At 42.3% G+C, this 25,664-nt stretch overlaps 1 protein-coding gene across 1 annotated transcript in view; it reads right to left on the bottom strand.

Moving 5' to 3' along the window:
- The window catches only part of ENPP2 (ectonucleotide pyrophosphatase/phosphodiesterase 2), a gene marked incomplete in the record, with an annotated part of 2,364,887 nt that overhangs the window by 2,326,884 nt on the left and 12,339 nt on the right, over nt 1-25,664 (bottom strand).

Here is a 25,664-nt window from a genome sequence, read left to right as displayed (position 1 = left end):
CTTCGTTGAAAATCATAGTCAAGAATTCTAAAATGGAAGCCATAGGGGCTTGGTAAGGATCAAAATTATTTTTTGAAGCCCATACAGAAAATTTCTTCCATTTGTTAAGATGTAGCTTTTTGGTACAAGATTTGTGAGAAGACAAAAGAATACGTTTCGTCTCACTGGAAAGGTTATGGAACCTGGCTATGATGGGAACTGGAACAGCCATGCTGTCAGCTTCAGGGACTGCAGAGAAGGATGACAGTCCCCTGATGAGTGTCTCAGAAGGTCTGGAACTGGGTCCAGGATCTAAGGATCCTCCAAAAGATGTGGTCGAAGGAAGAGGAACCAAATCTGACAAGGCCAATGCGGGGTATTACGAATGATGGTCCTTCCCACGGTTTTTGCTTTCTGCAGAACCTTGGGCATCAACAGGATTGGTGGAAATGCATAGAGGAGACCTGGAGGCCAACTGTGCACGAATGCGTCCCTTGGAGCTTCTCCCAGATGGGGAATTAGGGCAAAGTAGCTTCTGCATTTCGTGTTTATGTGACTGGCAAAAAGGTCACAGCAAGGCTGGCACCACCTGTGGAATATCTTGTCCACAATTTCTTTCTTGAGGGACCACTTGTGGGGCAACAAGATTGCCCTGCTCAGTTTGTCTGCTATCACGTTGGATCTCCCCGGGATGTGCAGTGCCAACAGAAAGCGCTGGGTGAAAACAGCCCACTGCCAAACTCTGAGAGCCTCTTGACAAAGGGGGTAAGGACCTGGTTCCTCCTTGTTTGTTCAGGTACCAGACCACCAACATGTTGTCTGTCTAAATTGCAATCATACCCAGATGGAGAGAGTCCTGAAAGTACTGTAGCGCCAAAAGTACTGCTCTCATCTCCAGGACATTGATATGCAGATGTGTCTCTTGATCGGTCCATGTGTCTTGGGCAATCTTTCCCTGAAAATGCCACCCCCCAAATCAAAGAAGCGTCCATGGTCACTGTAGCCACTGGAGGAAGTAGCATAAATAAGTGCCCTATCGTGACATGAAGTGAGGTCAACCACCACTGAAGGTCCTTCTTGCAAGAAATTGTGATCATTATGGCGTGATTCATGGGGAGCTCTTGGTAAGACCATTGAGTGAACAACAGCCACTGAAGTATTTATGCTGCCATCATGCCTAATACTTTCAGAACTTCTGATGCCGGAGCTTTGTCCTTTGATATCAGGATGCTGACATGTTGACAAAGAAGAGAGACTCTTTCTATTGGAAGCCTTACAGTGATGGTAGTGGTGTCCAATTCTGCCCCTATAAAAATGATAAGCTGCAATGGCGACAAGGCAGATTTTTCTGAGTAGATTGTAATGCCCAGATGATTGCAGAGTGGACTCTCTGGCCTGAATGAGTTGATGCCTGGTGGTAGCGGTAAGGAGCCAATCGTCTAGGTACAGGAAACACCTGGAATCCTAGCAGTGTCAGGTGAGCCATGACCACTGCCATGCATTTGGTGAACACTCTGGGGGCTGTAGTGAGACCAAAGGGCAGGGCTCGAAGCTGATCGTGATTGGCTCCCACCCGGAAGCGCAGGTGATCCCTGGATGGTCTGGCCATTTTTATGTGGTAGTACGCATCCTTGAGATCTATCGAGCACATCCAATTGTCTTTCCCTAAGAAGGGAAGTTTAGACTGAAGTGTGATCATCTGAAACTTCTCTTTCTTTATGTACTGGTTCAGTCTGCTGAGGTCCAATATGGGTCTCCAGTCCCCGGTCTTCTTTGGAACCAAAAAGAGACTACAGAACTGTTACCTAACCACCAAGGCTGTTTTAGCCATGTTTAATATTAATACTACAAGGCTGGATGCTATCCATTTACAACACAGGTTAAAATCACTTTGTAATTTATTTCTCTATACTTAAAAGAATTTGGCCTGGAAGAATGTATATACTGCATATAGGGTTACTGCAGACTGCATCAAGATGGTTAGCTTATCAATGATATACAGTGATAAAATAACTGCACAAAGAATGGAACCCTGTGGGACTCTTGCTGAGAATAAGTATGCAGATCACAGAATGTTCCTTGGGAAAATATCATTATTTATTTATTTATAGTTTGTTTGCCAGGATAGTCCATTGGGCCATGAGGAGCCCATTTTCAATATAGTACTGGGGAGAAAAGCTCCAGAAAATTACAAATTACAGATTTAACATAAGAGTAAGTTATTAGAGAAATGTAATGTGCACAAATAAAGCAAAATTAAACCAATAGAAAAACACACAGTAGAGTGCACATATTAGTACAATGCAATAAGAGTAATATTTACAAACAGTCAAAGTTTTTAACAGTTTAACATAGCACAATGAAATAACAGAAACAGTCTAAAATTTTTAACAGTTATGCTAATTCATGGAATTAATTTCTAGTCTACTGAATTGTACCATTCTAGGAGTTATACTAATTCCTAGAGTTTATTAGGGGTACCAAACAATGGGAGGCTATTGTGAATTACAGCTTACAGAGAGTAACTATAGTGTAGGGAGATTATGTGGGGTGGGAGCAAGACCAAGTGAAGTTAGGTGCATGTGAAGTAAGGTTTTGAATGAAGAGAGTCTGCTGGTGATGAGGATGAGAGGTGGGAGGGAATTCCAATGGTGTGCTAGAGAGAACGACAGATGTTTGCCTGGTGGACGGGCAGGTTTATGCAGTTCAATTATATTTTGGGAATTAGATCTCAAAAGTCTATTTGGTTGGTGCATTTTAAAGGTGGTGGCAAGAGAGGGACAGAAAGAGGGGGTGAAAATAAGTTTGTGTGCTTGGTCAAGTTGAATAAGTTGAATGAGGTAACTGGACAGCTCAAGCCAATTCAGTTGGTGTAGGGCACAGTGCAGTGATAGGAAGTGATCTACGGCCGGTTGCAAATTTTGTTATTATAGCAAGAGGAGAGTTTAATCTTGAGGGAGGATTGCAGGTTCGTAAGGATAGAGGCACTGTATAGGAGGGGATGGGATAAGGTAGGTGTTGGCGAGGGTGAGCATAGTGGAGGGAGAGATTTAACAGTTGTGGCGATAAAGCATGCCTATTTTTTGTGTGTTTTTTTGATAGTTGCTTGTAGATGATTATCAAACTTTAGCTGGTCATCGATCAGGACTCCTAGTAATTTAACATTAGAGACTATTTCGAGAGGAGTATTATTTTGACTGGTGACTGAGAATGAGGTTTTATCTAGGGCGGTGGTTTTGGAAGCAGTAAATATCATGAGTTTAGTTTTAGTAGCATTAAGTGGTAGATGGTTGTCTATCATTCATTGCTCAGTGGAGGAGAAGGTATCTTGGGTTAATGTAACTAGGGTGGGTATAGAAGAGGCAGAGCCGATTATTGTTGAATCGTTGGCATTTGGGATGGCTTGGTAGAAATCGTTTATGAATATATTAATAGAAGGGGGTCTAAAACTGAACCCTGGGGGACACCTGTGGGAGTATTGAGAAAAGGGGAGGTGGCTTTTTTCCATCTGACTGCTTGCCTGTTTGAGAGGTAACTGGTAAACCAGTTAGTAGAGGAGTGGGAAAGATTTAGTTTGGAGAGTTTAGTGAAAAGAAGGTTATGAGAGATGGTGTTGAATGCCTTAGAGAGGTCAAGGAGGAGAGTGGACACGATGTGGCCAGTGTCATGGGCCTTATTAACTGTTTCTAGGAAGGAGAGGAGAGCTGCGGTAATGCTGTGGCTGGGTGAGAAACCATGTTGAGTAGGGGTAAGAAGTTGGTTGTTTATGAGGCAAGGTAGAAGTTGTAGATGGATGCATTTTTCGAGAAGTTTATTAATAGCTGGGGAACTTGACATTCAGCAATAGATTGATTTATAAGAATGCAGATGGGAAGAGCTATGCCTTCTGCAATAACTTAAGAAATATGAGGGCATATCATCAGGGGCATTGGAGCTGGGTTTCAATGTTAGTAGAAGTTTTTTATGGTGGCTCTAGGGTTGGGAATGGAGGAGAAAGGAGGAGGTTGGGAGCAGGAGATGCTAGGGGAGGGAGGGATAGGTGGAAATAAGGGTGGGGAAGCTGAATGGGAAGTGAAGGATGATGTAAATTTACTTATGGAATCTATAAAGAAAGTGTTAAATTGGGTGGCTAAGTCCAAGTCAGAGGCATCCTGGTTCAGGGCAGGGCTTTTCTTTGCCAGGGTTGAGAAGGGAGGAGATTCCATGCCAGAATGTTTTGGGGTTGGTGTTATGGTTGGTTTGGAATGTATAGAAGTAGGCTTTGCGGTCTGAGATGAGTTTTTTTTACTTTGTTACGAAGTGTTTTAAATTTATTAAGGGTGGTGATAGTTTTATTTTTGGAGTAGCATTTCCAGTCTTTATCCCAGAATCACATGGCTAGTAAGGTATTTTTGGTTAGCCAAAGTACAGGATTGCTTCTTATGTGTTTTGTTTTCAGAGGGGCAAAGGAGTCAAGCAAATTGAGGAAAGCTGAGTTAAAGTAGGTAACAGCATTTTCTAAGGGAAGGGTTTTTAGTGGGTTCCAGTTCATTTTTTTACTGCATTTGAGAATGTGCTAGGATTAAAGTTTTTTAGACAGCGAGTGAAGGTGTAGGTATAAGTTAGCTGTACGGAGGAGGGAAGACGGTGGGCAAAAGTGCGAAAGTGGTCGCCTAATGGGTCGGGCAGAGTGCCACTATCAGTGATGTAATGTGGATGAGAAACTAGAATCCAGTCCAGGGTGCTTCCAGTAAGGAAGTTCTTGGAAGGCATAGTTGTTGAGTCAATAAGCTGAGTGAAGTTGTACACATTTATATTAAGTGATTATATTAAGTAATTCAGAGACCACGATAAGAGTACTGGGGTGAAACCTATTTTTTTATTTAACGTTTGTAGATACAACAAAAGAAAATATACAAAAAACAGCCAGAGTCATTCATTTTACACAGTCCAATGCATACAACTTCATCCTTAGTTGTGTTAGGATTATGCCCTTTACTCACCATGAAGGTCATCTAGTTCTGTCCATCTCATTGAGTGGCAGACCTCACTTGATGGTAAAATACTACTTAAAATTTAGTGACTTAATAATCCCTGGGTAACTACATTTAACATCCATAAAAACACTCTAACCATTCAGTCTAAATGCATGTGAAAATAGTCAAAAGTTTTCCATGCTGATCCAATATAATCCTTATTCATATTCCCTTTCTGTAAGTGCATTATTTTCCCACATAATTTTAGGAATTCTATATGTTTAGATATAACTGGTACAGTGTTTTTTTTGTTTTCCATTCTCTAGCGAATATAATCTCAGTCACTATATACAATAGAAATATTTTTCTCCAGTACTTCAAGCACTCCCGTTCTGCTGTTTCCTTATGACCTAACAGATAAACTTGTCAAGTGCCTTCAAAATTGATTGGGAATGCCTTGTTTCACACTTCCACTGCGTGTTTCCACTCTCTGGCAGAACCATGGCATGTGTATCATGTTGACCTACCATGTACCACATCTCCAACTGGAGGTATTAACCTTTCTACCACTCTTTCATAGCTTTATAATTGTTAGACACCTCCTGTGCAGTAACTTCCGAGTGTCCCATACACAGTTCATACTAAGTTCTAACTGAATTAGTTACTTCCCAAATTTTTTTTCAGAGACTGAGCATGAAAACAATGCATTCTCTAGTTCTTCATGTGTGCCTGAACTGGATCTTGATGACATCACTAATCTTTAAAACTTGCGTGTTGGTTTATTAAGCTGCCTCTCCCTTCTTGAACATGTTTCAGAGTGTCCCAATTCACTACTTTACCCTTAAAAAATTCTGCTTCTTCATTTCCTTGTATACAGAAAATAACTGAAATCTATGCAACTACAAGTCATTTATGTTAATATAGGGGTATTTCCCTCTTTGCTGAATTCCTCCTCTTTTATTATTTCCACTTCTGAAAGATTTTGTAATTGTTCCCATATCCTCAGGTTCAGATATTCAACTTTGTCTACCTTTCTCTAATGTCTTTATAATCCTTGGGTGGACAATGGTCTTCACAGGTCTGTATCTTGACTGCACATCTCCCAGTCTTCCAAACTCTACTTCCCATAATAATATCCTTGAGGAGGGCAGAGTCAATAATCATTGGGTAACCCAACAGAGCTAAGCTGAGAAAGCTGGTCTACATTAAATGCCAAAACACATCATTTTATATTGGGTAACCCTGAGCACCCCTTTTCCTTACCAGGCATTAACCTATTCACTACAATCAGTCTACTAGTGTTAGCATCTACAGACTTATTTTTAGACTTCTGCCACTGATTAAAGACTGGGTGATAACAGGAAATGGGGATTTATCTTAAGAGATATAATGTGGGAAATGTCATTGTTCAAAAAACTCTTATGCAACCAGCAGTAATGCAGAATTTTTAAGTTGCTGTTTGTGGAAATATCTCCAGAGTTTATCATTGTTTCCTCTAGAATATTCTCCATATGTAGTCCCAAGTATCCTGTCCAATACTCCTATTTTATAGAGCGATTGGCTTCTCTCCCTTTTCATCTAACCTTAACAGCTACTGTTTACTCCATATTACATTCCAGTCCTGGACTGCTTCCCCCTCCAAAAAAAGCTTGGAATATCTCTAGTACTGTCTGAATAACATTATCAATACGATAGTTAGTAAAATATAGTCATCAGCAAAGAGCAGGAAGGTAATGAAATCAAATCAACTGAATTAGGGCTGAGTGGTCTATAGTCTCAAGGGCCCTTTTAAGATCAATAAAAAAGAAGAATATGTATTAATCATAATGTTCCATCTGTGCTGTCCATCTTCATTCCTTCTCAACAAATGGGTTCAGATCGAACCCTTGGATCCAACTCTGATGCTTTTTACGGTTCATGAATACTGAAAGCTCTCAAGCTCCTCCTTTACCAATAATGCCCTAGTCCCCCTATCACTCCTCAGATCTTGTTTGCTGACTTTTTCACTTGTTAGAAACTTAAAAACAATCAAAATAAGAGAAACCAATATCTGGAGCTCAAAGGCAGGAACATTGGTTCCCTTATTATCTTCAGCAAAAGGCTAGCGTAAACACAACTTTATTCCTGCTTTCATCAGAACCCGAGTTCTTCAGAAACATAATACCAACCGAATAAAAATACATGTATTAAATACAATATTTTGGCACCAAACAACACTCAATTAATTGTTCAATTAAAAACAATTATTGCAAAACTTTATCACATCACTTAATAGTCACTTTTTAAAAAGGAAAATATGTATATAAAAAATAAAAATAATGAAACGTGAATGTATGCATGTGTAAATATATAAACATTCTATAGAAATAGAATAGATACAGATAAAATTATGTATAAAAGATTTTTGTGATATCAGAATATTTATTTACACATTTATATATTTACACATGCATGCATTTGCGTATTTCATTATTTTTATTATTTTTTATATACATATTTTCCTTTTTAAAAAGTGACTTAAGGGATGTGATAAAGTTTTGCAATAATTGTTTTTAATTGGACAATTGTTTGGCGCCAAAATGGAGTGCATTTAATACATGTATTTTTATTCAGTTGGTATTGTGTTTCTGAAGAAGTCAGGTTCTGACGAAAGTGGGAATAAAGTTGTGTTTAAGCTAGCCTTTTGCTGTTAACTTGCCTTTATTGACCTCAGGAAGCACCTGTTTTTTCTTTACTGGTTTGGTTTGCAGTGGTAAACGTATTCTTGTGTTTGTTCACTTATTATCTTGTTGTTCTTCCAGAATTCACAAACAAAAAGGTAGGGGATTGGAGGGAGGGCAGTTGAGGAAGAATGAAAATGGACTACACAGATGGAACATTATGGTGAGTAAATAACTTCTTTATCTGATGTTGTCAATTTTCATTCATTCTTCAACAAATGGGACACAGTCCCCAGCTATCTAATACATGTATGAGGATTAGCCCAAGTTTCAGCCGCACAGATATAGCCCATCGAAGACCTGGATAAGAATGCTGATGAAGTTCTTAAAGGTTTTGACAAAGATGAACCCAATTTGTTTCAGACAAAGGAAATGCAATCATTTAACCATTTGGCTAAAGTTACTTTGGTAACCAGTTTGCCCAATTTTGATTCTGCAAAGGAAACAAACAACTGATCTATTTTTCTCACATTTTTGTTCTATGTAAATAGAAACATAACTGTCTGTGAACATCCAACAAATATAGCATGTAGTCTCCCTTGTTCATGAAACTTGGAAAGGAATCTGGAAGACAAATTGATGTTGGATTTTGACAACACATTAGGAAGGAAGGATGGGTTGGTTTGTAATGCTACCACATCTTTATGGAAAACTAAACAAGGAGGCTTAGAAGACAGGTCTTGCAGTTCAGAGACACTGAGTAGAAGTTATAGCTACTAAAGATAGTTTTCCCGGTTAAAAAATTTAGTTCATACTTCTCTGATGGTTCACATGGAGACCGAGTTACAGCTTGAAATACCAAATTCAGATCCCATGGGAAAAGTGGATCTTTAAAAGGGGTCTAAGTAGAAAAGTTCCCCTTATAAAAGGCCTTACAAAGTTTTGAAGAAGCTAAGGAGAAGTTATTTATTCCTATGTGGAAATCAGAAAAGGCAGCTAGTTGTACTTCCAACAGTTGAGTTGGTAGCCTCTTCATTAAAAATTGCAACCAAAACCTCACAAACTTTAAGTACTGGTGCTGAAAAAGGATCAATGAATCTTTGTCGTGCTTACAAAGCAAATCTTTTCCATTTACTTCTGTAAATTTTCACAGTGGAAGCTTTATGGAAAGACAAAAAATGTGACATACAGGGGAGGAGAGTCTTGTTTGTCTGGCTACTAATGGAAGTGGAGAAACCATGCAGTCAGCATTAGGCCTGTAATGTCTGGGTGAATCATGCCTGGCAAGTGAAACAAGAGGTCTGGAATTGGATCCAGAATCCATGGTGGATGAACTAGAAGAGTCCAAAGAAAGGGGAACCAAATCTGATGAGACCAATAAGGTGCGATGAGGGTGACTATGCTCTTTAATACAGATGCTTTCTGAAGAAACTTAGGGATTAGTGGAGTTGGAAGGTAAGCATAAAGGAGACCTGGGGGGGGGGGGGTCGTGGAGGAGTGTCTCTCTTGGTGATTCCGCCGATGGGGGGAATCAGGGCAAAGAACGTGTTGCACTTGAGGGAGGATACATAGAGGTCACAGCAAGAATAGCTCCATTTGCAGAATGTCTTTTCCGCAGCTATCATGTTGAGAGACCATTCGTGATGCAATAAAATGGACCTGCTCAACTTGTCTGCTATCACACTGGATTTCCCCAGAAAATGCATTGCTACCAGAATTGACTGGATAAGATCGTCCATTGCCACACTGAGAGCTTCTCAACATAAGAGGCAAGATCTGCTTCCTCCTTGTTTGTTGATGTCATACTGTCTTGTCTGAACTGCAATAGTCCCAGAAGGGAGAGAGAGTCTTAAAAGGCTTTCAACACTAGGAGTACTGCTCTCATTTCTAGGACACTGATACGGATACGGATGTTGACCTCTTCTGTGGACCAGGTGCCTTGGTCTGTCTTTCCCAAGTAATGCCCCCCCAACCCAATTTGGGAAGCATCTGGGGTCATTATGGCTTTGGGCTGGGGAAAAATGAGGGGACGGCCTTGTAATATTTGATCTGAGCGAATCCACCAAAAGAGGTACTTTTTGCATGCCTGAATTGTTCTGATCTGCGTGGACATGGGTTGGTGCAGAATACACCACTGAGTTGCTAGGGTCCATTGGAGAATTCTCATATGGTACCTTGCTAACAGAACCAAAACTATCACAGTGGACATTGACCCCAGGGCTTGTAGAATCAAAGCTGATACAGAAGAATTCTGAATTATCTTTTTGACTTGAAATCGAACTGTTCATACCCTTAGTAAGGGAAGAGAGGCTTGTTATTGATACCACACTGAACAAGGCCACTATGAAGTTTAATATCTGGGATGGTTCTGAGATTTGTTGCGACTGATGATAATTCCTAGATGAGAGCAAAGCTGGAGTACATAATCTTGTGCTTCTACCAGAAGCAGTCTGGTTGGAGCAGTTATGAGCCAGTCACCAAGTACAGAAACTCCTGGAATCCCTGCAATCTCAAGTGAGCTGCTACTATTGCCATGCATTTGGTGAACACCCTGGGGGCTGTGGTGAGACCAAAGGGCAGAGCTTTGAATTGATCATGACTGGCTCCTAGCTAGAAATGTAGGTATCTTCTGGATCATCTGTTTATTTTTATGTGATAGTACATATCTTAATCTATTGAGCACATCCAGTCATCCTTGCGAAGGAAAGGCAAAATGGACTGAACCATGACCATCCGGAACTTGGTGTACTGAACTGACTTGTTTAGAAGACTGAGACCCAAAATATGTCTCCAGTCCCCTGTTTTCTTTGGCACTAAAAAGAATCTTTAGTAAGTTCAGGTCTCTGTATGCTCTTGGGGGGTGGGCCCAATTGGATGACTTTTCTAGCAGCTTTTTTATTTTCAGTGCTGCTGCTTTCCTCTTACTGGGAGGAACACTGGGAGTTTTGTTTACTGGTAAAGGGAGGGGAATGGAAAAGGGCATTACATAACCTCTGGAAATAATCCCCTACATCCATGTATCTTTTGTAATGTTTGACAGACACTCTGGTGCAGGGACAGATGACCCCCGACTGCCTCCAGAGGTGAACAATTGGGCCTCCTTTCAGAAGTGCAGGTAGGAATGGTCAGAGAAAGAATCTTTAGATACGCTACTCTGCAGGCCTCCTCTGCCACATGGGCAGTGTCTTCCATTACAGTTCATCCTCTACCTCTAGGGGAACTATCTCTATGTAGATCACAGAAAGAACCTTGGGATTTTCTAAACCACATTTTTTCACTACCGCATTGATTTCTAAAGAAGGTTCTTTGAGGAGTCAAAAAACATACACCAACTGCAGACAGGGTCTTACCATCCTGCTCACACCTGGATAGTGAGTCTTTAACCTTGGGGCCCAACAAAAACCTTCTGTCAAAGGGAACACTGATGAATGAGAACTAAGATCTCTGCAAAATCACACAGGTGCATACAGAAATGTCTCCTAATGGAAATGCCTGAAGCAGACATCCTTGAGATACCTTCAGCTACATCTAAAATGAGCCTCATGGATGCATTTGAGAAGGATTATAGGATAGCAAACTGTAAGCTAAAAGAGCTCGTCTCGGACGTAATGGTCCCAGAGAGGGATTTGGAAAGCTCTTTAATTACTTCCCTTTGAACTCTGGTGAAGTATACCAAATAATTCAGTGCCTTGAGTGCAAAGGTCGCTGAAGCATATGCAAACTTCCCAAATCTGTTCAAAGCCCTGGACTCTCTGTTAGGGGGATGGGCATGAGTTCCTTCTTCATGGCCGCCGCTATGACCATGGCATCTACTGGTATTCTCTGCTCCAGAATTATCAGTGGTGCTAGGATTCTGTCTGATCTGTTGGGGATCGGCTCAACAGCATCGCTTTCCTTCTACACCTGCCTAGAGCTCAAATCATTGAGCTCATCAGTGAGTGGAGTCAACTAGGAGGTAGGTGGGACAGACCCAAAGGCTTCCAGAAATGCAGATTCTTCTTAGGAAGGGTTATCAGTATACCAACCACCCCTTTGCTTTAGGATCTCTAGGATAACTCCAAAGGAGACATCATCTGGTGGTAATCTTGGGGACCTTTCCCTCTCATCAAAATCGGTTTCTTCTGTGACCAATTCTTGAGGATAGTGTAACTGCCTTCTCTTGTACTTTCTTTTCCTAGGGACTTCTTCATTGGGATGCTTCGGAGAAGTATCCGAAGATATAAATATACCCTGTTGGGTAGTCTGGAGACTTTGGGCTGGCTGTCCCTGTGGAGTAGAGTGTTGAGGCTCAAGGCACAAAGACATATGAGATTGGGAAGACAGATCCAAGAAGGGGTGGGAATTGTCCTTCCTCTAGAGGTAGAAGAAACTCTCTCCACTACCTTAAAGGCAGAATGCCCAGGGTAAAAGGAGGTTGAAGGTGCCGAGAAGACATGCTTCAGGACCATTGGCTCCCTCTGACCCAAAAGCAGCCTACCTAAAGCAGAAGTCAGAGCTGATCTGTACAAAGCCAAGGCGCTTTCAACTTCGGAGTCAGTTCCAACATCTCAGATCAGGCAATGGTGCTACGGCTTCAAGAAGAGGCGGTCCACTCAGAAAGTATCGGAGCCAAAGATACAACAATCTTCAGATCCAACATGGATGGTTCTAGGAGTCTCCAATCCAGGTGCTATGAAACCGAAGGTCAGATCGGAGGAGGAGGAGCCAAAACAAGTGGAGTAGTACTAGTAAAGGTCTTTGGACTCCATGGGGGAGAAGCTAGAACAACTCCCATCTGAATTTGTGCTGAGAAAACTTTCATCATTCTATCCACATATGCCTCTGTCAGACTCCTACAAGACCAAGAAGAAGAGGTCAATGAGGGGGTCCTAGAATAATGGCATCTCTCTAAGAAGCATGACGGTAGATGGGAAGGAACATTGTCTAGAATATGATGCATAACAGCTCCTAGGGAGCTTCTTTGGCTCCAAATGTGTCAGACCTGTTGATGAGGACATGTTATCAGAAGCTATCGGATCTGAGCATTTAGTCTTTGGATCCAATGAACTCAGACCTGACCGCTTAGATACCTTGGTGAGAAGGAGAAATAGGAGTGGAGGATCTAGAAGGGTCCAATGTATGCTTTCTGGACTCCTCGTTGTCCAACTTTTGGCAGGTTTGAGCTCCAGATAAAGTCTCCCAAAAAGCAGTTGGCAATAAACCTTTTATAATCAGTTTCTTTTTGTGATCAACTAATGCCCGTGTATTAAAGGACTTACAAACATATGATTCTTTTAAATGAGCTTGGCTTAAACAAAACTGACATGAATCATGTGCATAAGAGGTATTTTGGGCCCGCAATCTTTGCATTTCTTACAACCCAAAGCTTTTCAGCCATGATAAAAGAAATTTTAAATACAGTAAAAACTGAAATACAAGACATTTTTTTTTCTTCAAAGAAAGCAAGAAAGGAAGAATGTGAAAAAAGGGTTACCAACAATGGTAACTGCGGTGGTGGTGCTGTGGTAGCATTGTCGCCTCACAGTTAGACGTTGCCCGTTCGATTCTCAGTTACAGCGTCTTCTGTGTGGTGACATGCGTGAATGGGCGTTCCTTCGTTGAAGGTTGCACGTTAGGCCCGGCAAGCCAGCATGTAAAAATCTACTGCCAATCATTAGCAGACTGGAGTTCCGCTGTGGCGACCCCTAACCGGGAAAATCCGAAAGACACAACCACCACCAGGGTACAAGTCAGAAAGAATTTACTAACAATGGTAGATTAAGAATACACCTGTAAGTGCAAAAGGATAAGGGAGGGAGATATATACACACACACACACACACATATATATATATATATATATATATATATATATATATAAAATCTAGATAAAAGTAAGGTAAGAAAATATATAAATCTTATTTCACTCACAACTACCACACTAAAAGCTCGAGAGCTAACAGCAACCATGTCCATAAATGAAGGCGGCAAATGAGATCTGAGGTATGGTAGGGAACTTGGGCATTATGGGTAAGGGAGGAGCTTGGGACTTTTCAGCATCCATGAGCTGTAAAAAGCAGCAGAGTTGAATCTGAGGGTTGGATATGAACCCATTTGCTGAGGAATGAATGAAATTGACATCAGATCAGTCATTCACCAACACAGAGCAATTTTTCTCAATGTGTGTACATATTTCAGTGATGGCATTACAGCTGCCTCTATAAGCCACTGTGTGCATCTGTAAGGAGACCATACTCATGTCTATGTTCGTATATTTTTTCTACAGAATTTATTTTCAAAAGATATTACTACAGGACACAATACAGAAATCAGCTTAAACTCTTGTGGGAAGGAAGTTGCAAGTTTTTGGACCAGGCATTAACATGCGTTTGAAACTTTTTGGTTGGGGATGATGCAGTGGTAAAATACATGTGAAAGTGGCTTGAAACCATATGGATCTCTCCCATGTAGATGAAGGATGGGAATGACATTTGGGTTTGAGTTGTCCTTTATTTCCACACTTTAAGGAATTTTCCAACACTTGCTGATATGACACCCTAAAAATGGAAGGTAGGGCAATTTGGCAAGAACTGGCATCATAATGATGCAATTTTGGAGTGGGGTGTGGTGTACTGGGACATTATTAAATTAATGGCAAAGATGATATGGTAGATTACCTCTTATGATGACAATTAGAATTAGCTTAATTTACAATGAGTTTAACAGTAATCAGACTGAAAATGAGTGAATCTCAATTTTAAGATTTACTTATCAATTTCATTGCTAATTTCAGATACAAAAGTTGTACAAGCAGGTCCAGAGTTGTCGAAATTAAACTGATGACATTAGGTAGCCTGGCTTCTGAAACTTTGCCAGGCTAAATAGTTAATCCTCCTTTTATACATAATGTACAAGAACAAGAAAACATTTTTCTGTAAAAATATCAGTTAAGATGCTGTAAAGAGCATTAGAAAAAAAAAAACAATTTTATGTTTATTTTATTTGCCTTTGTTTTCTGAGGTAGAAAACTGATCTCCATTTTTTTTCAAACACCTTTATTAGGCAGATATTTACATTCATATTACAATTACTATATTAACATAAACATTATACTTCACTATATATCATATAACCCAAGTAATATTACATAAATTATTCAATTCCTGCCTTTTTTAAAACAAGAAACATCTTTATTAAACAATCACTTGCTACACAGGCAATCATACATTTTTATAAATGAAAACAAACCACACAGACACAATCCTAGTTGCGAGCATTTTACATCAAACCATACTGACACACTCCCCAAGTTGCAAACATTGCACATCACTTATAATCTACCCAATCTTTCTCACTCAAACATCACATAGCTCATTTAAGTCCTGCCATCTTTCAAACCGCATTTTTCCCCTGTATGCATCATTCCCACAAATCTCATTTTTCCTATGTAGTTTGCTCCTACCCTTTTCTAAAGAACTCAATTCCAGTTGTTTGACTTCTGTTACTATATTCACTACCACCATATTTGGTTTAGATTTTGAACTGCTTTTTTGACAGACACCACTATTAGACACAGCAAGGCCTTACCATGTCTAGGCAATTTAGATTCTGTATCATAGCTCAAAAAAATCATCATCAGATAGTCATCAGACCAATCTGCCCACCCAGCATCTCAGACACTGCATCCTGTAGTGAATCCTTAAAGTCTGCCAACTCACTGCACTCCCAGAAAATATGTTCTCAATAACCTCTGTCTTCACCTCCAACATTTGCTGTCTGCCTGAGGGAAGACTGATCTCCACTGACCTTTTTCATATTCAGCCCAGGAGCAGTGTCTGGTTAAGTGATTTGATCAGAGTCAGACAGGCAAGGAAAGCAGATGGAATCAAACCCTGCACCTCTGGACTACAGGAAACAACTCATTAACAGCTCCTTAATCCTCTAAGCCAACCAACAAACATAATAAAGACCAAGACTGTTTCTACAAGAACGGAAGTGGAAAGATGGAGGGGATTTGTTAAATGTGGACATGTTCATCTAATTCAAAATCTATTGTTATGCTAAGCGCATAAAGTACAGTTTTGTAAGCTGAACTTAACCATACCAATAGATGCTCAAATGATCACTGCCGCAGTAGCCTTAGCAATATGGGTTATATCCTGCCAATAACCAGACAGCGTGTAAAGCTTCAGGGTACCATCTACACCCCCAACCTGTCAAGCAAGTGAAGCTCAGCTGACTAAAAGAAAGGTCTGAGCACAAAGCCTTTCAGAGCTTTCCTGCCAGAAGACAGAAGGTTGAGGTGGTCCTGGGGCCCAAAGATAATTAGTAGGGCACAGTTATCATGCAATACTTTACACAATAATCAATCAGAGAAGGTTAAAAAGAATTGAGAAAAGAGACTGAAGAACAGTGCCTTGATCAGGGGAAAGCATTTCCTTGACATAGACGGCTTTAGGCATCAGCGAACCCTGTGGTTGCTGGGGGCCCCCCCAACCACAGCAAGTTATTTCACCTTGCTATTTTGTAACATGTCCGTAAAACCAACCAAAGCTAGTACATCAGTCTTGTACATTTAATAAACCAGGTGGGCAATAACTTTTATTTGTATTTCCTTTAAAATTCAAAGATATCACTGGTTGTACTAACAGGGTTAGTTAAACCCTGCTTTTAGATATTCTGTCCACTAAAACTAAATCAACTTCAGGTATCTGCAGCACCCATGGCTGCAAGGTGGGGGGAGGGCTTAATCATCCTTGACTGGGTGGGGGCCCCACAACTCCTCAGTGAGGTAAATAAAAAGTGACGTACCCCCGCTGCTGTTTGACAAAGTACAGTTGTGTACACTTACCATAAATGTAGATGTTAGAGTGTATTCACTGTTGCAGTCATCACATTTGGGTTATCTGCCTGCAGGTAGCCCTCAGCCGGCCTGAATACCAGAGTCTTCGGATTTTTGTGTCGGATGCTGTCGCTTCTTCCATGATGTCAGGGGTATAAAACATGCAGCAGATGCCATTACATCAGTTTTTCTTCCCCCAGATGTCAGGTGCCCCCACAATAGGAAGCAATTATATGGTATGGAACACCCCCAGCAAAAAGCAAATGCATATGATATAATATATGCCAAACAAGGAGGAAAGGTAAAAGTCAAGAGAAGTCAGGGGGCTGGAGGGAGGGTAACCAGGACTGCAACAGTGAATACACTCGAACATCTGCATTTATGGTAAGTGTACACAACTGTACTATGTTCTTCATGTTTCACTGTTGCAGTCATCACATTTGGGTTGATTCCCAAAGCTAAGGAAGGGTGGAGGTAGTTAAAGAGCATTAGGGCTAGCAATAAGGCCCTGTAAACCTGCTGTGGCAAATCCAGCTCTGGATTTAGAAAAGATTGGCAGGTGGTAATGCTTGGTGAAAGTATACACAAAGATCCAGGTTGCAGCTTCCAGGATGTCCCTAGTAGGGACTCCTCTGAGAAATGCAGTAGAGGTAGATGTAGCCCTGGTGGAATGTGTTCTTATCCACTGTGGGGTAGGTTTTCCATGGTGCTTGTAGCAGAAATGGATGCAATGTGCTATCCATTTGGAAATTGCCTTCCCCTTTTCCATGGTGTTTGTAGCAGAAATGGATGCAATGTGCTATCCATTTGGAAACTACCTTCCCCTCTGCGCCTGCAGCAAAGCTCACTAGCAGCTGGTCAGACTTTCTGAGAGGCTTAGTCCTGTCCAAATAGAATCAAAGCTTTCTGTTTATGTCCAGAGAATGCAGTATCTTTTCCCCTTTATTCGGAGGATTAGGGGGAAAAAGTAGGCAAATGAATGTGAATGGACTGGTTTAGAGCCACACTAGACATCACCTTGGGCATGAAGGATGGATTAGTCCTGAGGGAAACCCTGTCCGCATGGAAGATAATGAAGGATTCCACTGCCATGAGGGCCTGCAGTTCAGACACTTTTCTTGATGAAGTGATGGCTAGAAGTAAAGCTGTTTTCCAAGAAAGGAATTTCAACTCTGCTATAGCAGGTGGTTCGGGGGGAGGGGTGAGTTTTTCCAATACAAAGTTAAGGTCCCAGGCTGGAGTGAGAGCCCTTTTGGGCAGACTTGCATTTTTGGCCCCTCTAAGGAATTGTTTTAGCAGGGGATGAGAGAAGTGGGGTGGGGTCAGTATTATAAGGTGCTGATATGGTAGAAGCATGAATCTTAATTGAAGAGAAAGATAGGCCCTTTTGGAGCCTTTCTGCTAAATAATCTAGAATATGAGGTAAGCCAAGTGCCGTTGTGCCCATCCTCTGAGCCTGGCTCCAGGAACAGCATCTTTTCCACTTTTCTGAATAGGATTTTCTAGTACTAGGCTTCCTTGCCTCAAGAATGACATCCAGCACCTGCTTACTGAGGGTTACTGGAGGTGAGGTCAGGGAATAAGCCAGGCTACAAGGTTCAGGGTTTGAAGCTGAGGGTGCAGCATCTGGCCCGCCTGCTGGGACAGCAGGGAAGGGGTCCAAGATAGGTGCCAAGGTTGTAGCACTGTCAAACTGCGCAAAAGGGGGTGCAAGTGCTGTCGTGGCCAGTCTGGTGCAATCAGTATTGTCCTGTTTGATCTTTAGTAGAATCTTCGAGAGGAGAGGCAGAGGGGGAAAGGCATAAACTGAGGGGCTTTCCCAGATAAAGGACAGGGCATCCACTTTCCAAGCTTGACTGTGGGGAGTTCTTGTGCAGAATTTGTTCAACTGGTAGCTCTGAGGGGAGGCAAATAGGTCTACCTCTGGAGTCCCCCATTTGTTCCTCAATAGCGTGAATATTTTGGGTTCCAGTTTCCATTCGTGTAGGTCCATGAAATTTCTGCTTAAGTCGTCTGCCAATGAATTTAGTTTGCCTGGCAGGAACTGAGCTTGTAGGCTCACTTGGTAGCTCAAGGCTGTGTTCCACAGAGCCATGCCTAGTCTGCAGAGTGTGTAGGAATGGGTTTCCCCCTGCTTGTTTATGTACCACAACTGTGGTGTGGTCTGTCTTTACCAATAGTTGTCCTGGAAGAATAAGGTCTCGGAAGGCTGTCAGAGCATTCTGTACAGCTAACATTTCTTTTGGACTGATATGCAGGTGCATCTGTTTTGGGTTCCATTTGCCCTGAATGCACTGCCCTGCCATGTGAGCCCCCATGCATAGTGTGATAAGTCTGTTAGGGTTTGGCCGGTAGAGGGAAAGGGAGTCCCTTGTTGTGGTAGCAGGCCTCTGCCCACCAAAGGAACTCTGCCCTTAGACACGGATAATAGGAATCATTGTTTCCAGGTCCTGAGAATGTTGACACCACAGACTTTTTAGGTACCACTGAAGTTTCCTCATATGCAAGAGGCCATGAACCCCAGATTTTGTAGGATTTTCCTTGCAGATAGCTGGGATTTTGTGGCCAGCGGTCTGAAGTAGGTTGTCAAATGAACTTGTTTTTCTGGAGTGAGGAATGCCATCTGGGAAGTTGTGTTCAAGCGTGCTCCCAGGAATACAATCTGTTGGCAGGGGTAATAAGTGTGATTTCTTCTCGTTGATGGTGTACCCCAGTGAAGTTAGAAGTCTCTTTACAAATGGCAGGTGCTGTAACAGCAAGTCCTGACTCTCTGCCTGAATCAGGCAATCGTCCAAATATGGGTAAATCTGAATATTTCTCTGCCTGCAAAATGCAATGGCAGGAGCTAGACACTTTGTAAATACCCTGGACGCAGTAGATAAGCTAAAGGGCAGAGTAGAGAACTGATAGTGCATGGAGCCTGCCCTGAAGAGTAGCAACTTTCTGCAGGATTCCCTTATTGGGATGTGCAGGTAAACTTCTTTTAGGTCTAGAGTTGCCAGCCAGGAATCCTTGGCTAGCATAGAGAGAAGCTGCTGAAGAGTTAGCATTTTGAATTTTGGAACCACCAGAAAGGTGTTGAAAATATGAAGGTCCAGGACAGGACACCAGGAGTTTTCTTTTCTGGGAACCAGGAACAGGCTTGAATAAAAACCTTGTCCCCTTTGTTCTGCTGGAACAGGCTGAAAAGCCCTGATACTGAGGAGAGACAGCACTTGTTTTTGGGCCTCCACCCACTGGTTTGGGGGAAGGTCTGGTCATCCACTTGGGGTTGGGGGTGAGTGGAAGTGGAATCTGTATCCTAGGGAAACTATGCTTAAAACCCATTTGTCTTGGGCAATGAGCTCCCAGTTTTTTTGCATGCAGGGCAAGCTTGCTTTCCTCCTAAGGGAGCAAGTAGTTGAGCAAGGCTTGGCAGGGGTAAGGATAAGTCATTGTGCCATTTTTCCATAGGGGGGAGGCTTGCTACTCCCTGCTTTGGAAGTGGTCCCCCCCACTGCTTAGATCTGTACATAGCCGGAGACTGAAGTCTTGGTGGTCTGCTGCTCTTGGGTTTGGACTGAGAAGGCCTAGAAGGGACAGGAAAGGACCACTTCTTTGAAGGCCACTGCCTACTAAATCTAACTGGCTGTACTTGTAAGAAATCTTTAACAGTTTGCATAGACTTAGCTTTTTCCTCCATCCTTTTGAGGACTTCTGCTTTATTGCCAAAAGGCGCTCTTGGTGTAAAGGTGCATCCAGTAATTTAGCTTTAACATGATCTGGCAAGTTTTGTTCCTTAAGCCAAGCATGGCTTCTAAGTACAGACCCAATGACAGCAGTCCTGCGAGATGCTTCTAAAGTATCAAAACCACATTGCAAAGTATGTTTACCTACTTTGTCAGAAGAATGCATTGACTCTTGTAAATCTTTGTGCTCAGCACAGTCAGGAATCAACACAATTTTCTGTTTAATTAAGCCCATAATATTGCTGCTGATACTTTAACATATGAAACTGGCAATTTAAAGCCATAATGGCCAAAGTGGCAGAAGTATATACCTCCTTACCCCATCTGTCTAAAGCTCTAGAATCTCTATCAGAAGGGGTAGGATTTTTGGCAGTAGTAGCCTTAATGCCTTTTGGCCCTTAAGAAATGGTCTCTGGATCCGCAGCAGGATTCTTGAAAAAGAATTGGTGAGAGTCAGGTACTCTTGTAGTACCTATCAGGTTTCCTGTGAGCTGGAGGGAAAGTGTCTGGGGTAAGGGTGGATTCCAAGAAAACATCATCTACAATCTCCAGAACAGGAAGGATAGTTAGAGGCCTGTGTTGAGCCAGGTTTAAAAATTCCCCAAGCCTCGCTTTGGATTGAGAATAGTCCTGGGCTTTACCAGCGGAAATGCTCCCTAAGGGTATACAAGGTTTCACCAAAAGAAAAATCTTCTGGAGGGGAAGCAGAGGGGATGGAATCCTCTACATCAGAATCCTCATAAGTAGATAAGGGTAAATCGCGGTAGTCAGAAGGAACAGAGATATCAGATTCCTGATCAGAGGAATCAGAAAGAAAATCAGTTCTAGGTCTCAGAGGGGGAAGGCTGGCTTCCCCTAATTAAGGTAATAAGGTCTTCAGCCATTCTAATAATTTGTTTTTGAGGCATATGGGCCTAAGAATGCACTTTGGTTGTCGTTTTTCTAGGCTTAGTGCAAGCTTTAGACCTTAGCTTGAAACGAAGTCATCTGTTTGATATGAAAATCGGTAGGCCTGAATACACCCCCAGAAGCCAGTGCCTGCACAGCGGCTCCGGACCCATCCAAGGTAGAGACATCCGCAGGTTCCATAGTCGAAGCATCTCGCAGCATACTGGACTCTGAATGGGTCTCAATAGAGGCCTGCAAATCTGTAGCAGCGGGTATCAGGGGTTGCGAAAACGCCTCACTGAGTACCGGAAGACTGGCGACTAGCTTATCGGAAGTGTCGTCGGCAGTTTTGGACCCATGCGGTCCGTCTTTATCCTTGCATTTTTTTTTCGAGAGATCGGTAGTCAGATGGTTTAACAAAGCCATTTTGGAGTACGGAGATGGAGAAAGAAAGGTTTTAGCTACATAAATAGCCCGACAACGAACAGTTTGGGCATTGAACAAGGCACAAAAAGTACAGTTGTGTACACTTACCATAAATATAGATGTTCGAGTGCATTCACTGTTGCAGTCATTACATTTTGGTAATCTGCTTGCAGAATGCCCTCAGTCGGCCTGATTAACAAAGTCTTGGGTCATGTGTCAGTTGTGGTCCCTTCTTCCATGATGTCAGGGGTAGAAAACATGCAGCAGATGCCATTACATCAGTTTTTCTTGCCCCAGATGTCAGGTGCCCCCCTAATGGGGAGCAAATAAACAAAAAAACACAAAGGTATACCTCCAACAAAAAGCAAATACACCAACAAGGCTTTTAAGCATACTAAAGGAAAGTAGAGGTATAGCCAGAAGAAGTTAGGGGGCTGGAGGGAGGGTAACCAGGACTGCAACAGTGAATACACTCTAACATATACATTTATGGTAAGTGTACACAACTGTGCTATGTTCTTAGTGTTTCACTGTTGCAGTCATTACATTTGGGTAGATTCTAAAAGCTATGGTTGGGTGGAGGAGTATATATAGCATTAGGGCCAGCTATAAGGCCCTGCAAGACAGCAGTGACAGAGCCAGCTCTGGATTTAGAAAAAATTGGCAAATGATAATGCTTGGTGAAAGTATGTACAGAACTCCAGGTAGCAGCTTCTAGGATGTCCCTGGTAGGAACACTTCTGAGAAAGGCTGCAAAAGTAGATGTAGCCCTGGAGGAGTGAGATCTGATCCCCTGGGGGATAGGTTTTCCATGGTGCTTATAGCAGAAATGAATGCAATGGCTATCCATTTAGAAATGGTTTTGAAATAGCCTTCCCCTCTGCCCCTGCAGCAAATGCCAACAGCAGTTCAGATTTTCTTCGAGGTTTAATCCTGTCCAAGTAAAACAGAAGTTGTCTGTGCGCATCCAAGGAATGTAGAATCCATTCCCCTTTGTTCTGTGGATTGGGAAAAAAGGTTGGCAAATGAATGGACTGATTAATAGCCACACTGGATACCACCTTGGGCATGAATTATGGACTGGTCCTGAGTGACACCCTGTCCGTATGAAAGATGATGAAAGGCTCCACTGCCCTAAGGGCCTGTAATTCAGATATCCTTCCAGCTGAAGTGATTGCTAAAAGGAAAGTTGTTTTCCAAGAAAGAAATTTCAAGTCTGCAGTACCAGCTGGCTCAAAAGGAGATAGAGTGAGTTTCTCCAATACAAAGTTAAGGTCCCAGGCAGGGGTTGGAGCTCTCCTGGATGGTCTCATATTTTTGGCACCTCTGAGGTACTGCTTGAGCAGAGGATGAGAGAAGAGGGGAGGTTCTGTGTTATAATGAGATGAAATGGCTGAGGCGTGGATTTTAATAGAGGAAAAAGACAGGCCCTTGTGAAGCATCTCAGCTAAGTATTGCAAAATCTGAGGTAAATTGGGCGCTGCTGTGCTCATCCCTTGTGATTGGTTCCAGGCACAGAATCTATTCCATTCCAGGAATTGAGGTTGTAGGTGCACTTGGTAGCTCAAGGCTGTGTTCCACAATGCCATGGCGACTCTGCAGAGGGGGTAGGAATGTGTACCCCCCTGCTTGTTTATGTACCACATAACCGTGGTGTTGTCCGTCTAACATTAGTTGTCCTGGAAGAATGTAGTCCTTGAAGGCTGTCAGAGCATTCTGTACAGTTAACATTTCTTTTTGATGCGGTGGTGGTACTTCGGTAGCGTTGTCGCCTCACAGTAAGACGTTCTGTTCGATTCTCAGCTAGACCGTCTTCTGTGTGGAAACATGCGTGAATGGGCATACCTTCATTGAAGGTTGTGCGTCAGGGCTGGCAACTCGGCATCCACTGCCAATCATTAGCGGACCAGAGTTCCGCTGTGGCGACCCCTAAATGGGAGAAGCTGAAAGACACAACAACAACATGTAGGTGCATTTGACTTGGGTTCCATTTGTCCTGAATGCACTTCCCTGCCAGGTTAGCTCCCCATGCATAGTCTGAAGCATCAGTTGTTCGGGTTTGGGTGGCAGGGGGTAGTATGAATGGTAGTCTCTTGTTTTGGTGGCAGGCCTCTGTCCACCAGAGGAACTCTAGGCGTAGGCAAGGTATGATAGGAACCATTGTTTCTAGGCTGTGAGAATGTTGACTCTATAGGCTTTTTAGATACCACTGTAGTTTCCTCATATGCAGTCTTGCATATGGAATTAGAAGAACCCAGGAGGCCATGAACCCCAAGGCTTGCAGTATTTGCCTTGCAGATAGCAGGGTTTTTGTGGCCACTTTGAAATAGGCTACCAAATGAATTTGCTTTTCTGGCGTGAGGTAGGCCATCTGGGAAGTTGTATTCAAGCTTGCTCCCAGGAATGTAATTTGTTGACAGGGTACCAGTTGTGACTTCTTTTCATTTATGGTGTACCCCAGACAAGTTAGAACCCTTTTTACAAACGCCAGATGATTCAAAAGTATGCCCTGGCTTTCTGCCTGAATTAGACATTCATCCAGGTATGGGTATATTTGAATACTACTTTGCCTGCAAAATGCAATAACTGGAGCCAGACACTTTATGAATACCCTGGGCGCAGTAAACAAGCCAAAGGGCAGTGCAGAAAACTGATAATGTGTGTAGCCTGCTTTGAAATGTAGGTATCTTCTGCAAGATTCCCTGATTGGGATGTGCAGGTATGCTTCTTTTAAATCTAGTGTTGCCAACCGGGCATCTTTGCCTAGCATAGGAAGTAAAAAGAGTCAGCATCTTGAATTTTGGAATCTCCAAAAAGGTGTTTAGAGTAGACAGGTCCAGGATTGGACGCCATGATTTGTCTTTTCGGGGTACCAGGAAAAGTCTGGAGTAGAAACCTTGTCCCTTTTCCTCTTCTGGTACCAGCTGAATAGCCTCCATGCTTGAGGGAAAGTACTTGTTTTTGAGCCTCTGCTCACTGATTTGTGGGCAGGTCCGGCCACCCATTTGGTGTTAGCAATGTGTGGAAATGAAATCTGTATCCCTGGGACACTATTTAAAACCCATTTATCCTGGGTTATGAGTTCCCAGTTCTTTGCATGAAGAGCAATCTTTCCCCCCAAAGGGGCGGTAACATGATAAGTGCTTGGAAATTTTAAAAGGAAGTCATTGAGACTGTTTACCATAGGGGGGAGTCTTATTATTCCCAGATTTGGAAGTGGAGGCCCCACACAGCTTAGTTCCGAGAGTCCCCTGGGACTGAAACCTGGGGTTTTTGCTGCGTCTGGGAGTTAGGCTTGAGAAGACCTGGAAGGGACTGGAAAGGACCAATTCTTTGTAGGCCAGTGCCTAGTAAATCTAGGAGGTTGCACCTGTAAAAAAATCTTTAACAGTTTGCATAGATTTAGCTTTATCTTCCATCTTTTTAAGAACTTCTTCAGCCTTGTGGCCAAACAGGCAACCCTGATTTAAAGGAGCATCCAACAATTTAGCTTTAACATGATCAGGCAAAGACTGCTCCTTAAGCCAAGCATGTCTTCTAAGCACAGACCCAGTAACAGCAGCCCTGCAAGAGGCCTCTAAAGAATCAAAACCACATTGTAAAGTGTGTTTTCCAACTTGTTCAGCAGAAAGCATTAAATCCTGTAAATCTTTATTTTACTCACCGTCAGGAATGAACATCATTTTCTGTTTAAGCAGTCCAATGACAGGTTGCTTATATTTTAACATATGAAATTGGCAGTTTAAAGCTCTAATTGCCAAGGTTGCTGAAGTATAAACCTTTTTACCCCATCTATCCAGCGCCCTGGAGTCTCTATCAGAAGGGGTAGGATTTTTAGCAGTAGAAGCCTTAATGCCCTTGGGCCCCTGAGAAATAGTCTCTGGATCTGCAACAGGATTTTTGAAAAGGAACTTGTGGGACTCAGGAACCTTGTAGTATCTCTGTCAGGGTTACTAGGAGCAGGAGGCAGAGAATCAGGGGCCAAACTGGATTTTGAGAAAACATCAACAATGTCTAATACAATAGGTATAGCCAAAGGCCTATGCTGAGGTAGAAGAAGAAATCCCATAAGCCTCTTTTTTGAATCAGAAAATTCCTGTCTTTCCCAGTGAAAATGTTCCCTTAAAGTATGTAAGGTTTCCCCAAAAGAAAAATCCTCATGAGGGGAAGCGAAGCAGACAATAGAATACTCTGCATCAGAATCCTC

This window comes from Protopterus annectens, chromosome 3.part1 (assembly GCF_019279795.1).
Source record: "Protopterus annectens isolate FY-2018-M chromosome 3.part1, PAN1.0, whole genome shotgun sequence".
In the NCBI taxonomy this organism is placed as follows: domain Eukaryota; kingdom Metazoa; phylum Chordata; order Ceratodontiformes; family Protopteridae; genus Protopterus; species Protopterus annectens.
The sequence above is the reverse complement of the archived record's forward strand: the minus strand, read 5'-3'. Positions and strand labels throughout refer to the sequence as shown.